We start from the raw sequence: 14,612 nt of genomic DNA on the forward strand, positions 1-14,612 counted from the left end.
ACTTTCAGTCACCCATTCATATAATTTTCACCACTACTTTCCATTTTGGGGGCACAGGTGGCCCAGTCGCCTAAGGCGCCGCGATTCGCTGTGCAGAGTTGCGTCCCTTGGGCACACCAGAAACCTATGATTGTGTGTTCGAATCCCGGTTCGCCCCAATTATGTTTCTAGGTTTGTGAGCACCATACCCGTTCTCTTGTGTTTCACCGAAGTGGTAAACGTCTGAGACCTGCATCACTTCGGGCTTTCCTCACACATTAAGCTGACACGCCGCGATATGACTGGAATACTGTTAAAAGCGGCGTTAAACCCAACTCACTCACTCACTCACTTTGCATTTTACGCCCAAAGGAATTTGTTTCGTCTTATAATGAAGACTGGTTATTCTCCGGCGATGACGATTTATATTTTATTAGGTTTGATTCTCACGGGTAGAGATAATTCACAACTTGTTTGTGAAACGAAAACAAATCACCGAGGTATTACTCGAGCGATATATCAAATATAACGTGAATAAATGACATATATGACACAATTTATATTTGACTTCTGGAAACGTATTCAAAGCTAGCTCTTGTCTGGGAGGATAAACACTCAGTTTTGAATAATATAAACCACGCATATTACACGCAAACCAGTTTATGACGTGGTGTTAACGACATTTGAACTGACCACATTATGTTGTAAACTACCTTTGAAGAATTTTATTTTATGAAATAGAACAATAATTCATGCTGCATAAAAAATATTATACTGTCTTTTGAAACAGTTGCTTTGATCTAAACCGACATGAAAAAGTACGACCGCTTTATAAAATACTCAAGCGAGCTGAATATCTCTTTTATGACAGTTAAGGGAGAGAAATAGATTTGGCCATCCAACTATGGCCAGAGTACGGCACATGCAGAGGAATTTTAGAATGATTCAGCTGGGATTTCGTTTGGAGACAAGATACTTTTTTCAGCATAAGTTGCGACACGACATATTTTTAAAAATTAAACCTATGAGCCCAAATATCTTATCAAGAAAGCCACCTTGCAACAATGTCATTTTCGTGGCAGACAACTTCTGTTTATTTCTAATTTCTGAAGCATTAATATTTTTGTAAAGATTTTTCTTGAATAATTGATTTTTTTCCGATAAAATTTCAACCTCCTTCAGAAGATCAAATGGTCGGTCGGTACCAGAAACCTTTGATCGTGGGTTCGTATCCCGGTTAGGCTTTATAATTTTTCTTAGTTTGTTAGCATCACACAAGTGCTCGTGGGCTTCACCAGAATGGTGAACCTCTAAGACCTGTGGCACCTCGGGATTTCCTCTTGCTTCAAGCTGACCCACTGAAGTCCAAAACCACTACTCCGCTTGTCTCGAACTAGGTATATCTCGACGAATTGTAAAATGGCCCTCAGAGCTGGGGGATAACAAGGTTACCATGTAAAATTAACCCTTGTTGCTAGATAAACACAAAATACAAATCATGTACAGAAACTGAACAAACATGGGGATCATGCATATTTTTGAAGATATTTTTATCAAATGTGCACTTTCAATCACTACAAAAATAATCCCCTAAATATTATTATGGTCCGTAACCTTTTTGATTCGTGTATAGGCTCCAAAGTCCAAAAGAATATGGTTTTACACTGTTTTTAATATCTTTCTGGCCATTAATCGCGGGGGCTACCAAGAATGGACTTCATATATCGTACCCATGTGGAGTCGTCGGTCTCCCGACCCCACCCCCAGTTAGAAAGCCATGCATATCAAAATGTATTTTAGCATTGCGTAGGTGGACAATGTAACACTGACACTAAGCTGTCTGTCATATAATACCGGTGTGAGACAAGGAGTGTTGTACATTGCTACCACCGCTGTTTTTCTCCCACCTTAGCAGCATTCTTGACTGAGGGAGTTAAATTACCATAAACACAGATTGTTATCGATTTTAAGCATGAAATGAAATACTTTATTTATTTAAAGTTTCTTTGTCCGGTAACGGATGGTATTACAGGAATTTCATTGCCCATTGAAACACATTCAATGAGAATGCAACCCTTTAAGTCGTCTCATAATCCATTTTTGTGTTGGTCGTTTGATGTATTCAAGACATTGAATAGAATGTTTTGCATTTTCTTGTTATCAATGTGGTTTCATTGTCATGGTCGTGAATCTAAACTGATGGACAAAAGAAAGTATACGCTTGAAAAATTGGATTTGACTGAACAATTACAAATGTTATAAAACGTTATGCTGTAAATAGTCGCCGAAACACTGCAAACTTAAAGTCCAAAACAACTATGATACCGGTATGAAATATATCACCATATAACTACGATTTTTTGTTTGTTATATTTTTAGCCACCATCAAACATAGGTGTATACTTTCTTTTTACGAACTGTTTCATTTAGTTTGCCTCTGTGTCTTTCCCCAATCCTGTCAACCAAAATGTAAAACCTCAACGACAGAGAATAAACAGTCTCGATTATCCGCCGAAACATATTCCATTAGCAAAAGGTAAAATAGCGGTGACAACTATATGAATGGATTACTGAAAATCAGTGATGACACCAAGTGTCTGCGAGAAAAATTCTTTCCATATTCATATACCAAAAGCATATGTATCATGATCATATGATTTAGAATCACCATCATATAGTGATGATACCAGGTGTTTGCAGAAAGGGGAGCTAACCCTGCCCAACCGATGGCACCAGTTACAAACACAAAACATTCTCTTCTCTCGATCCAGCTTCCCCTTGCTTTAATCTATCCAGCAGAAATTCTGCAACGATCTGTCAGTCTGTCGGTATGGCTCATAATCCAGTTCGCTGTTTGTCAGTTCTCTGCTACCTCCATGTCTGTTTGTCTGTCTGTCCAACTGTCTGTTGTTTACCGAGACCGCCTTCTTATGGCCTCGACCCAACAATCTGCCTGCTGTGCCCGACTGTATGTCTAACCGACTGTGTCACTACATGTGTGCCTGACTGTGTCTGAATGAGTGTATATCTAGCCCATGACATGTGTGTCTGACTGTGTCTGAATGAGTGTATGTCTAGGAAACTTTATGTATGTCTGGCTGTCTGAATGGGGGTATATCTAGGCCACTACATGTGTGTCTGACTGTGTCTGAATGAAGTCACGTCTAGGTCATTACATGTGTGTCTGAGTGTGTCTGAATGAGGGTATGTCTAGGCCACTACATGTGTGTCTGACTGTGTCTGAATGAGGGTATGTCTAGGCCACTACATGTGAGTCTGACTGTGTCTAAATGAGGGTATGTCTAGGCCACTACATGTGAGTCTGACTGTGTCTGAATGAGTGTATGTCTAGGCCACTACATGTGAGTCTGACTGTGTCTGAATGAGGGTATGTCTAGGCCACTACAGGTGAGTCTGACTGTGTCTGAATGAGGGTATGTCTAGGCCACTACATGTGAGTCTGACTGTGTCTGAATGAGGGTATGTCTAGGCCACTACATGTGAGTCTGACTGTGTCTGAATGAGGGTATGTCTAGGTCACTAGATATGTGTCTGACTGTGTCTGAATGAGGGTATTTCTAGGCCACTACATGTGTGTCTGACTGTATCTGAATGAGTGTATGTCTAGCCCACTACAGGTGTGTCTGATTGTGTCTGAATGAGTGATGTCTAGCCCACTACATGTGTGTCTGATTGTGTCTGAATGAGTGTATGTCTAGCCCACTACAGGTGTGTCTGATTGTGTCTGAATGAGTGTATACCTAGGCCACTACATATGTAACCAACCAACCAACCAACCAACCAACTAACCAACCAACCAACAAACCAACCAACCAACAACCAACAAACACACCAACCAGCCAGCCAACCAACCAACCAACAAACAAACCAGCCAACCAACCAACCAATCAACCAACCAACCAGCCAACCAGCCAACCATCCAGCCAACCAACCAGCCAACCAACCAACCAACCAGCAAACCAACCAACCAGCCAACCAGCCAACCAACCAACAAACCCCTGTGCACCTTTGCTCGTTTGGCAACAAGGTAGATTTGTTTCAGCGGATTTATCTTGTGTTTCCTATGCTTTGTGGAGGATAATTCTGTTGCAGATTTACTGGTGTATGCAGAAATGTCTATTTTGCACGCAACAGTTTCAGCGGTGGCTGTGGAGACAGGAAATGTATATTTTGTAACGTATCCTTATTAGCGAATCTGATATGCGCGACAACCTATTACCATGACAATAACTTTAGCAAGATAGGAACATGTCTTGAAGCTGCAAACCAGATGCACTGTCCTGACTAATCAGTGTCTCAGTGTGACGCCATTAACTATGAGGGGTGGGGTGGGGATGCTGGTTCTGGGTGGGGATGGTTATCTAACGATTGAAGGAATGAAGGCGGTGTCTGAGTCTGAGGTGGGCATGTGATGGGGTGCTGGTAGGGTGGAGTGAGACGTCGTGGGCGATGGTTATACAATGGGTGTTTACGAGGGGATACAGAAGTAGTATAACACGTTTGAATACAGTAATACAAGTCTTGAAACGCGACAGAAATAACAGGTATGACATTTGTCCACACAGGCTCACAATCTTAATGATTTTGACAGTTTTGTTACACGGTAAGCCAACTGAACAAATCTGACTGAACTGATCGATATGCTTTACAGATGATGTTCACCGCTACCACTACAACTACCACCACGACTACCACGACAAATACCACCACCACTACCACGACAAAAACCACCACCACGACTACCACGACAAATACCACCACCACTACCACGACAAAAAACACCACCACGACTACCACGACAAATACCACCACCACCACTACCCCGACAAAAAACACCACCACGACTACCACGACAAATACCACCACCACCACTACCACGACAAATACCACAACCACTACTACCACAACATATACCACCACCACCACCACCACCACCACCACTACCACGACATGTACAAATACCACCACCACCACTACCACGACAAAAACCACCACCACGACTACCACAACATATACCACCACCACAATCACTACCACGACAAATACCATAACCACCACTACCGCGACAAATACCACCACCGCCGCCGCCACCACGACAAAGACCTCCCAAACCACAACCACGACAAATGCCGCCACAACCACTACCACGACAACGACAAATAGAACCACCACCACGACAACGACCACAAGGTGACAGGTGTGACTAAACATCCACAAGTGCTGACCACAGACGGATATCCCACATCCTGCATCCGGGTAACCTCTTGACTGAAGGCGCTCTATGAAGGACGGAACGTCTTAATATAAGCAACAAAACACTTTCCATATTCTTCAGAAATCTCTGCCAAAAAACAGTCGATTATACGATTCCGACTATATCTTGGGGATGTGTTTTAGAATCACTATCAACATAGTGATGATAAGGGTGTTCGCGAAAAGGTGAGCGTATCCTGCCCCACCGGTGGAACCGTCACAAACACATGCAAAGGAAAGTCTATGGTTCACAACCGTGTTATAACTACCATTTAAGAATTACCTTTGTCTTAAAATCCAAGTGTCCTTACCATTCGACAAAAGTAAGGGAATATGCATTGCTAAACAGACACTCAAGGTGGTATATCGATAGTATCGCAACAGTATCGCTATAGTGGTTTGAACAATCGCAATATTATCCCTGGTTTGAACAAAAATTTCCCTGAAGTGTTTTCAGCTATCAAAATATTATTGCAATAGTATCACTACAGTCATTTGAACTATTTTTAACAACTATTGCAATATTATCGCTGTAGTGGATTCTTGTAAATAAAAATTAAACTTGAATTTTTTTTTGCCTGCCTCAAAAATTAGATTGTTGCAAGACTCATAGTTGTAAATAATAGTTAATAGTTATCAATAAATTTCAGGTTTTGTAGTTAAAAAATTTCTAATCTCGATACGAAATCCCATCCCTTACTAACACATCGTCTCCTAATATTGTGGGAACATTATGCCCTATGGAGGAAGCAGTTCCAACATTCCTGAGATAGAAGGAAACATCCACAACACTGTCCGTGAGAAGTATTGACCGAATCAATTAACGTGGGCGGGTCGTGATCGCGTATATATGAAAAACAGATAAAAACTGCATATGTGATCTGATAAGACGGTTTTCCGGGTGGATCCGGGTACATTCATTAAAGAAATAATATTGTCAAATTGTCGTATTCTAAGTGTACACCATTACTTATATTGGGACATAATAACACGTGGTGTAGATTTAATGTAGCGTGACGTATAGGTCCCATACCGGGACAAGGTTTATTGGCTACAGTCGATTCACAGGTTCTGGAAGGTGATGAATGCACCCGCCGGGTGGTTTTCCGATGCAGTTCCCTGTTATTACTTGTATCGTGTTCCTTTAGATCAGATCGCCTCCGTGGTCTAGTGGTATAGCGTCCGCCCGGAGAGCGGAAGGTCCGGGGTTCGATCCCCGGCCGCGTCATACCAAAAGACGTTAAAAGATGGTACTTGTTGTTACCCTGTCAAGGACTGGTCGGCTCGGAGTCAGTATACTGTGTCTGAGTGGGGTATTCATGTTAAACTGCGGCATGGTATCTCAGTGGGCTAGCACTATAAATCGGCATCAGTCCGGACTAGTACAAGCAGCCACACAAACACACACACGTACATACAGCTATATAAGTGCAATAATCTTGGACGCGACGTTAAACCCCATTTCACCTCACCTCGTTTAGATCAACACTTGACTTGCCTTTGCGTGTGTTTGTGACGGGTACCACCAGTGGGGCAGAACATGCACACCTTTATGAATAGTGATTAATAAATGCATGCTATGATAAAGTCGAAATCATTTCAGCAGTGAATTCTTATGACTATGGAATTGTTTCCCTTTTCCCTTTCCATATACATACGAAATCTCTGTCGAAAGCTGAATCGATTGTACGATTCCGACTATATCATGAGCCTGTGTTTATAAATCACTATCAAATAGTGATGATACCAGGTGTTGGTGAAAAGGTGGGCGTATCCTGCCCCACCAGTGGCATGTGTGTCTCAAGAGTTTTAAGCCCACACACCATGAGTTGGTGAATTGCGAGATATCTTTGGAGAAAGGACAGGTTGAAGCTTGTATGCAATAAATCAATCAAATCACTAGTTAACTTCTTCAATAATACTGCTTCTCCGAAAACACTTAAATGTTTTGACAGCTTCCATTTTTCATTCAGAAAGTGATATTTTTTTCAATTTATATGGCCTTAGTTATCAAATGATATGACGAATGGCGCACCCCCCCCCACCCCCCCCCCCCCCCCCCCCCCCGACCCACCACCCCCTTTTTATTTCGAAAAAGATCTTTATTTCTGTATAAATTACCACCAAAGACAATAAATAGATCTTAATTGTGCACCCTCCCTTTCCAAAAAAGCTGTATCCGCCCATGAATAGAAACCATGACTTCAAAACCAGGCCGTTGGACGCTGGTTTCCCAGTGGTTAAAGCGTTCCCTTGTCACGCCGAGGACCCGGGTTCGATTCCCCCCGCGGGTACAATGTGTGAAGCCCATTTCTTGTGTCTCCCGTCGTGATATTGCTGAAATATTGCTAAAAACAGAGTAAAACGAGACTCGCTCACTACGTTATCGCGACAGTTTGGGTTAAGAGGAAATCAAAAGTAATTTTTATCAGATTCATATTCAACGTGATCGGATTGTATTTGAAAATTCAAATAGTTTAGTATTTGATTAAACTTTATTTTGCCGCAAAAATCACTTTAACCCATCCTGGTAAAGAAATGCCGAGTGAATGCACCACGAAGCACGGGACATGTACATCATAGTGTTGAAAGCCAGCGACGTGAACGATGACCATAACGCCTCCTCATTTGTAGCTTCCCCCGCGACGTCAAACAACTACTCCCAGGCACTACATCAACGTCAAGCGATCACACCAAGAAGATCTGAGCGGACAGGGGCGTTGCTGTCATGCTTGAAGTATTATTCCTCACTGAAGCTCAGATTTAATGCGTTGTGCAATAGGCGGCTGGTGTATTGTGTGGAATGTATATTATCTGTGTGTGCAGGTAGGAACATAATAACGGGGTGGTGGTGGTGGTGGTGTGTGTGTGTGTGTGTGTGGGGGGGGGGGGGGGGGGGGGGCTTTTTCCAACAAACCATCTATTTACAGACCTCCATCAAACAATCTAATCATATTCACTATTTCACTATTAACGTTTTGGTATTTCACCACCACCAACTATTCATTTTGGGCATATTTCTGAGCAAACTATTCATTTACAACACCACCCTCCTGTAAATCACATGGATGCTTCGGAATGTGCGGTTCCTGGTATGACGCATTTCAAAATTTAGAATAATGAGAAAAGGTCAACTGTGGGATGTTTTTGCATAGTTAATCCTTAATAATAAAACCTCTAAAATTTTATTTTGATTCGAATATTCCACATGTACAATTCCGAGTAGAATATGCCCCCAGTAACCTCTGCTTTTGTGCGGACCGGGTGGTCAGGTTCGGTGACTCGGTTTGTAGTGTGTCATCGTACCCCGACCGTGTGGATGGTTGCTCTCTTGTTGTCGGCTCCAGAAGATTATTACAAGCCGCCCACATATTGCTGTGTTTGGTGTTACACAAAAACCAAACCAAACACACAAATATTTCAAAATATATTAAAATGCCATCGAAAACTTCTAAAGGAAGGACTATAGCCTTGTCAGTCTAGTATGTCTATATCAAAACGGCGTCTAACTGACCTATCTATGTAATAGTGAGTGAGTGAGTTGGGTTTAACGTTACTATTAACAGTAATCCAGTTATATCGCGGCGTGTCAGCTTAATGTTGGAGGAAAGCCCGAAGTGATGCAGGTCTCAGACGTTTACCACTTCGGTGAAACCCACGAGCACGGGTATGGTGCTGACAAACCTAGAAACATAATCGGGGCGAACCGGGATTCGAACCCACAATCATAGGTTTCTGGCGTGCCCAAGGGACGCAACTCGCACAGCGAATCGCGGCGCCTTAGCCGACTGGGCCACCTGTGCCCCCAAAATGGAAAGTAGTGGTGAAAATTATATGAATGGGTGACTGAAAGTCAGTGATGACACCAGGTGTTCGCGAAAAGTGTAAACATGATGCTTGCTTGTGCCTTAGACGACTGGGCCATCCGTCTCCCCCACCTACCCCCCTCCCCCATCTATATAATAAGGGAAACAGGTACCTTATATTACAATACATCATACATTCTCATTCATTACTCAGATAATGATGTGTTTGAATCAAACGTTTTAGCATTGGCAATTACCCCACGGTTTGCACCTATAAAATGAGCGATTCCCTTATTTTTAAAATTATTATGATCGTACGATGTCATATGAAAAATTTCAATGAATAACAAAATAATTTATTTGGCCAAAAAGTCACATAGCATATAATCAAATACGATGCGACGATTTGTGTTTTTCTCGAAGTGTAAAATTACATACATGAACCATACATACGCAACTACGTGTGAAATTTTATGCAGTCCCATATTTTTAACAACACTGTACTCACCACTAAAGGAAAACAACTCCCGATGTATTTAGAAAATTAGCAGGGTGTCGTTTTAGAAATATATGCTGCAGTGCTCTTAAATAAAATGGCTTTGAAATATGCTTACAGCGATATTTTTATGTATTTTAAAACTGACCCTTTAACGCATACACTTTCTCCAGTCATTATGTCTTAATCGTAAAGGGTAGTTTGTAACAGGTGGCAGTCAAGCTAGCAATTTAGTCTTTAGTCTTTGGACCGCGGCAAATAAACATCATTACTTAACCTGGCACTGCGAAAATAGCCGCTTGAATTTTCACGGAAGATACGTTAATTGTATTGAACAAGGATCAAAGGTTGTATTTCAGAGCCTACCAGCCAACAAGGGCATTAACTTAGAAATGACGCTCTCTGGTATACGAAACGGCCTTTAAAGCCACTGTAAACGTGAGCCCCCAAATTAAAGCGATCGGAAGCAATTTGAGTTTCTCTATTCTCTACCACAAATACCCCATTCCCATTAGTCCGTCTCATTTACGACATTACGTTACGTAATTTGTTACGACATTGCGCAAAGCGGTCACCCGGAAATGATCGGTGTATTTTGAGACGGCATTGGTTTGTCGTCAATCACGAAGCATTATTTCAAGCGCATGTAACTTCAATAGCATGACACGCCTGATTTAATTCATTCAGTGTTTCTGGAGCAAGGGCGATCTATTCTGGGTGGTAGGTGTACCTCATTCGTAATCGTGCAATATATTGATGTCCAAGTACTCGAGACTTTGTAACGGGCACAAATGAAAGGGGATTTTCCGAAATGTTCGTCGTAAAATGGATGTATTATTGGATCACTAAAATAGTTTCGAAATCATAAAACGTTTAAAGCACGCGTGTTAAGTGTTTATTTTTTCATTTCCAGAAAAAAATGTCAAGGTCGTTTTTCAATAAACATGTATCCGCGCATCCGGAACAATTATTGTGTACTGGGGCATGGTGACAGTAGAGATACGTTTTCAACGTCTGACCTTCAAGTCGCAGTTTCGACCATGTCGACGTTTTAGAACATTACCTTTTGATTTTATAATGTACTAAATGCAATAATTCCCCGCTACGTGAACTAGACCCAGCCAGACACCCAACTACTCAGGAAGCGGTCGAGTAGTCTAGCGGCTAAAGGGTTCACTCGTCACGCAGAAGGTACGGGTTCGATTTCCACATGGGTACAACGCGTGAAGCCCATTTCTGGTGTCTCTCACATTATGTTGCTGGAATATTGATAAAAGTGGCGTAAAAAACACCATAGACTCGAAACAAGTTGTTGATAAAAAATGAACAATGTATAAAAAGATATATGCATTGACCACATGTATATAAATAAATACTGTATCTGACCAAATAGATCGTCCAGTTTAACACATTTATTGATTTTGGAATCATGTCTCAGGAGGAGACGTCTTTATTTATATATTTATGTTCCCAAAAATAATTGCCCGGTTAACAAGATTTCCGGATTAACGGGGCTAACTGCATTTTTAAACAATCAGACCTACGGCTATTTAACTTTATTAATATGAGAGCACCACGTCAAAGCCAACCCTATTAGATTACACATGTACTATCAGCCCAAGCAAATGTTCCAATACATGATAAGTCTTGTTTTAAACCCTAGTCTTAAACCTGATCTTGTGTACTGAATATACCTTGAATAGCATCTAACTGACATATCTACCATATATATTTTTTTAATGATGTGCAGTTTGGTTTTGATTCTTATGTGTTGTATATATGCATTGTTATGTTCATTAAAAAAAAATTTCGTTCACTTTTAAAATGCTTTCATAGTTTAGTCTCTACACATTTCAAAATACACCCATATACAGTGAAACACTTTTAATCCAGACGATTTTGTTCCGAGTCAATTGCCCGGAAAAACACATTTTCGGATGACCGAATCATGAGTTTTGAGTAATGTCCTCTAAAACATAATGTATCGTACCTAACAGTAATCGCCTAAAAGGCGAGGTTTCTGGATTAACGGTGTCCGGATTAACGAGGGTTAGTGTATAGGTCTCTCCTTTTAATCATTTAGCTCTAAACCTGCAACTCAACATCCGGGCAATATCGGGATAGTCGATGGCTGCTTTTAAATAGTTATATAATTGTATGTAGTCAGACACATTCAATGAACGCTTTCATTTCCATATTCTTAGTAAAAACGTCAACGTGCAATCTTGCTTTTGAATCTCGCGTCAACTTGTTTGCTTTCCCAGAGATATGTCAAGATCATCTTTTTGATAAACATGTTTCCATGCATCGTTACATTTATAAGGGATCGTGAAAGATTCAGCCCACGGTCGGCGTATATCTCACTACATCGATATATGAATAAGTAGTATGCCTTTATAAATGTGAATCGGTTCTATCAAGACGATCTCTTCCTTACACTACAATAGTGATTTGGAAATAGTATCTTTCATTTATTCGCATTCTGTAAAACGGCAACAATGCTCAAATTTCAGTCGTCTCGACGGCGACGCTTTAATTAACGCACGTAAAGGGCCTGCCCCACACTGCCGATGTACCTCGCCGGGACGACAAACAAGTACATGCGCGTCGCTATATAAGTGCAATAATCTTGGACGCGACGTCAAACCCCATTTCACCTCACCTCACCTCACCTCACCTCACCTCACCTCACCACCTCGCCGGGACGAAACCGGAGCAAAAGATTAACAACGGCGAGAAAATCGGCGGAGCTCCGGCGAGAAAGCACTTAAAAAATCAAAATTGACCGTAGCAATACCCATGTGGTATCGGCGTTCCCGTTGTGATACCGTTGTTCTGCCGTTGTCCTACCGATGTAAGAGCCGATGTGCTACCGAATACCACTTTTCTGTCAGCTTAGTGTTACCGATGCGCCGCCGATGTTATACCGATGTACCACCGTTGACCGGAGCTGTAGCGGAGGGATACCATTGCGCTGCCGATGTTATACCGATGTACCACCGTTGACTGGAGATGTAGCGGAGGGATACCATTGCGCTGCCGATGTGACGGTGGAGCTCCGGTATCACATCGGCGGCGCATCGGTACTACTTCGGTGGTATTCGGTAGTACTACGGCATCACATGGGTACCAGTACGCTACACCTTGAGGCCACCGGAGAGCCGCCGATCTATTACGGGGTTACCGATGCTCTACCGACATGAACGTTGCCATACCGGAGTACTGCCGTTGTACTGCAGTTGTAGTCCCATTGCTCGCTCCGGCAGCGCAACGGCAGAAAAATATGAGTATGTTCAAAAATTTGTACCGTCGCCTGCCGTTGCTATATTTTTCGCCGATGTCCTGACGATGTACTACCGTTCTGTGATACCGTTGCGCCGCCGTACTAGTACCGATCCCCGAAAATCGCCAAATTTGTGCTCTGGTATAGCTCCGGCGACCCAAATCGACTAGGTGTGACAGGCCCTTAATCAACTGATTCCAATAAGCGAATTTTGAATCTGCGAAAAAAGAGCCACCCATATTTCAAAACTGTCAATGTAGGATTTGTTGTGCTTTAAAGTTGACAAGTTACCCGCCACTTACCCGATGGCTGACGGACGGTAACGATTATTCATATAGTCTGTTATCAGACATCCCGTTGTCATTTTTGTGAGGTTTGACGAAATCTAGATCAGATATCTTTTTTCAAAAACGAATTAATTCAAAAAATTCATTTGGTTTGTAGACGCTGATGAGAAATTTATGTCAATTTTGTTTTGAAAACTGATGATATATTAAGCGCATCCATGTATATCGTAGCGATAGCGTCCGTTCCTAACATCGTATTGTACGCATGTGTCCTTTTGAAACACTCCGTTTGTAGATTCGTTCAGCTGTTTGTTCAAAGTGCTCCGTCAGGTGGCACGCCTGCATTCAAGGTCTGGTGATTACGTAAGCTGATGAATTTAATATGAAGTGTCATACGTGGAGGTCAAGGTGGAGGTTTCAAGGTCATGCAGAGATAGGCATGTGTCTTTCAATTAGGTTTGTACGAATGCTACTAATGGATATACGCAACGAAAATAACGAAAAGAAAACAATGATGGAAGATCTGATAAAGGGTGGGGGACCAACGTTCAAGGAAAGTTCACCCCCAAAAATGTCGGATAGACAAAGTCTGTTGAATAACACCTCATTTTAGAAACGCAACACGTGACTGTCCAACTGGAACATACATGTTAGTGCAATGAAAACTCGTTACCCAGTTCCTGTTAAACGTCTCAGATCTGCATCACTTCGGGCTTTCCTCCCACATTAATCTGACACGGTATAACTAGAATACTGTTAGAAGCGGCGTTCAACCCAACTTACTCACTCACAAGCGTGATGGGAATGAAGGGGATTTTGTCGGGATATACAGTCTTAAAAGATATAAAGATAGCGTTCAAGCTAACGAAGTTAACTGAACAGTGCATATTTTTACAACTTTGCACAGCGAGCGACTTTCACACGACCGGGCCACACGATTTTATGAAACAAATATAGCTAGGATTGAATGTAGATCGCATGGTCCCTTCACTCATGAGATAGAACACGCGATCAAATACTTTGGAATTGTAATAATCCTCACAATAATTTTAATGTGTACCTTACGAGCTATCAATATGTTCGTCTCCGCCATAATGTCAAAACATTCGCTGGCAATCCTCGAATCTTGAAATACCCTCGAGCAAAACCAGAATCATTTATAGGGTGATGAGAGACATGCGGCGTGAATGACGACTACACTTCGTTTGCAATTTAGTGACTGGTGTACAAACACGATGGCACATTAGCCTGTAATGTTCAGAAAGTTTCAGTTAAAAAGTTCTCACTTTTGTGCAAGACGTGTGACCTGTCAATCTTAAAATCGACGGGAAAGGGTGATTCAAAAGTGTAGATTAAAAATGTCGAAATAGGAGCACCATTGTTCTCGTCACAGATGCTCCAACATTTTAAAGAACATTTTTGGACAAAACGACTTTGCACCAGCTGAGGTTAACGTTTGTATGTAGGTATAACATACTCAATCTCAC

The sequence above is a fragment of the Haliotis rufescens genome, unplaced genomic scaffold (genome assembly GCF_023055435.1).
Source record: "Haliotis rufescens isolate VD_foot unplaced genomic scaffold, xgHalRufe1.0.p SCAF_2, whole genome shotgun sequence".
Taxonomy (NCBI): domain Eukaryota; kingdom Metazoa; phylum Mollusca; class Gastropoda; order Lepetellida; family Haliotidae; genus Haliotis; species Haliotis rufescens.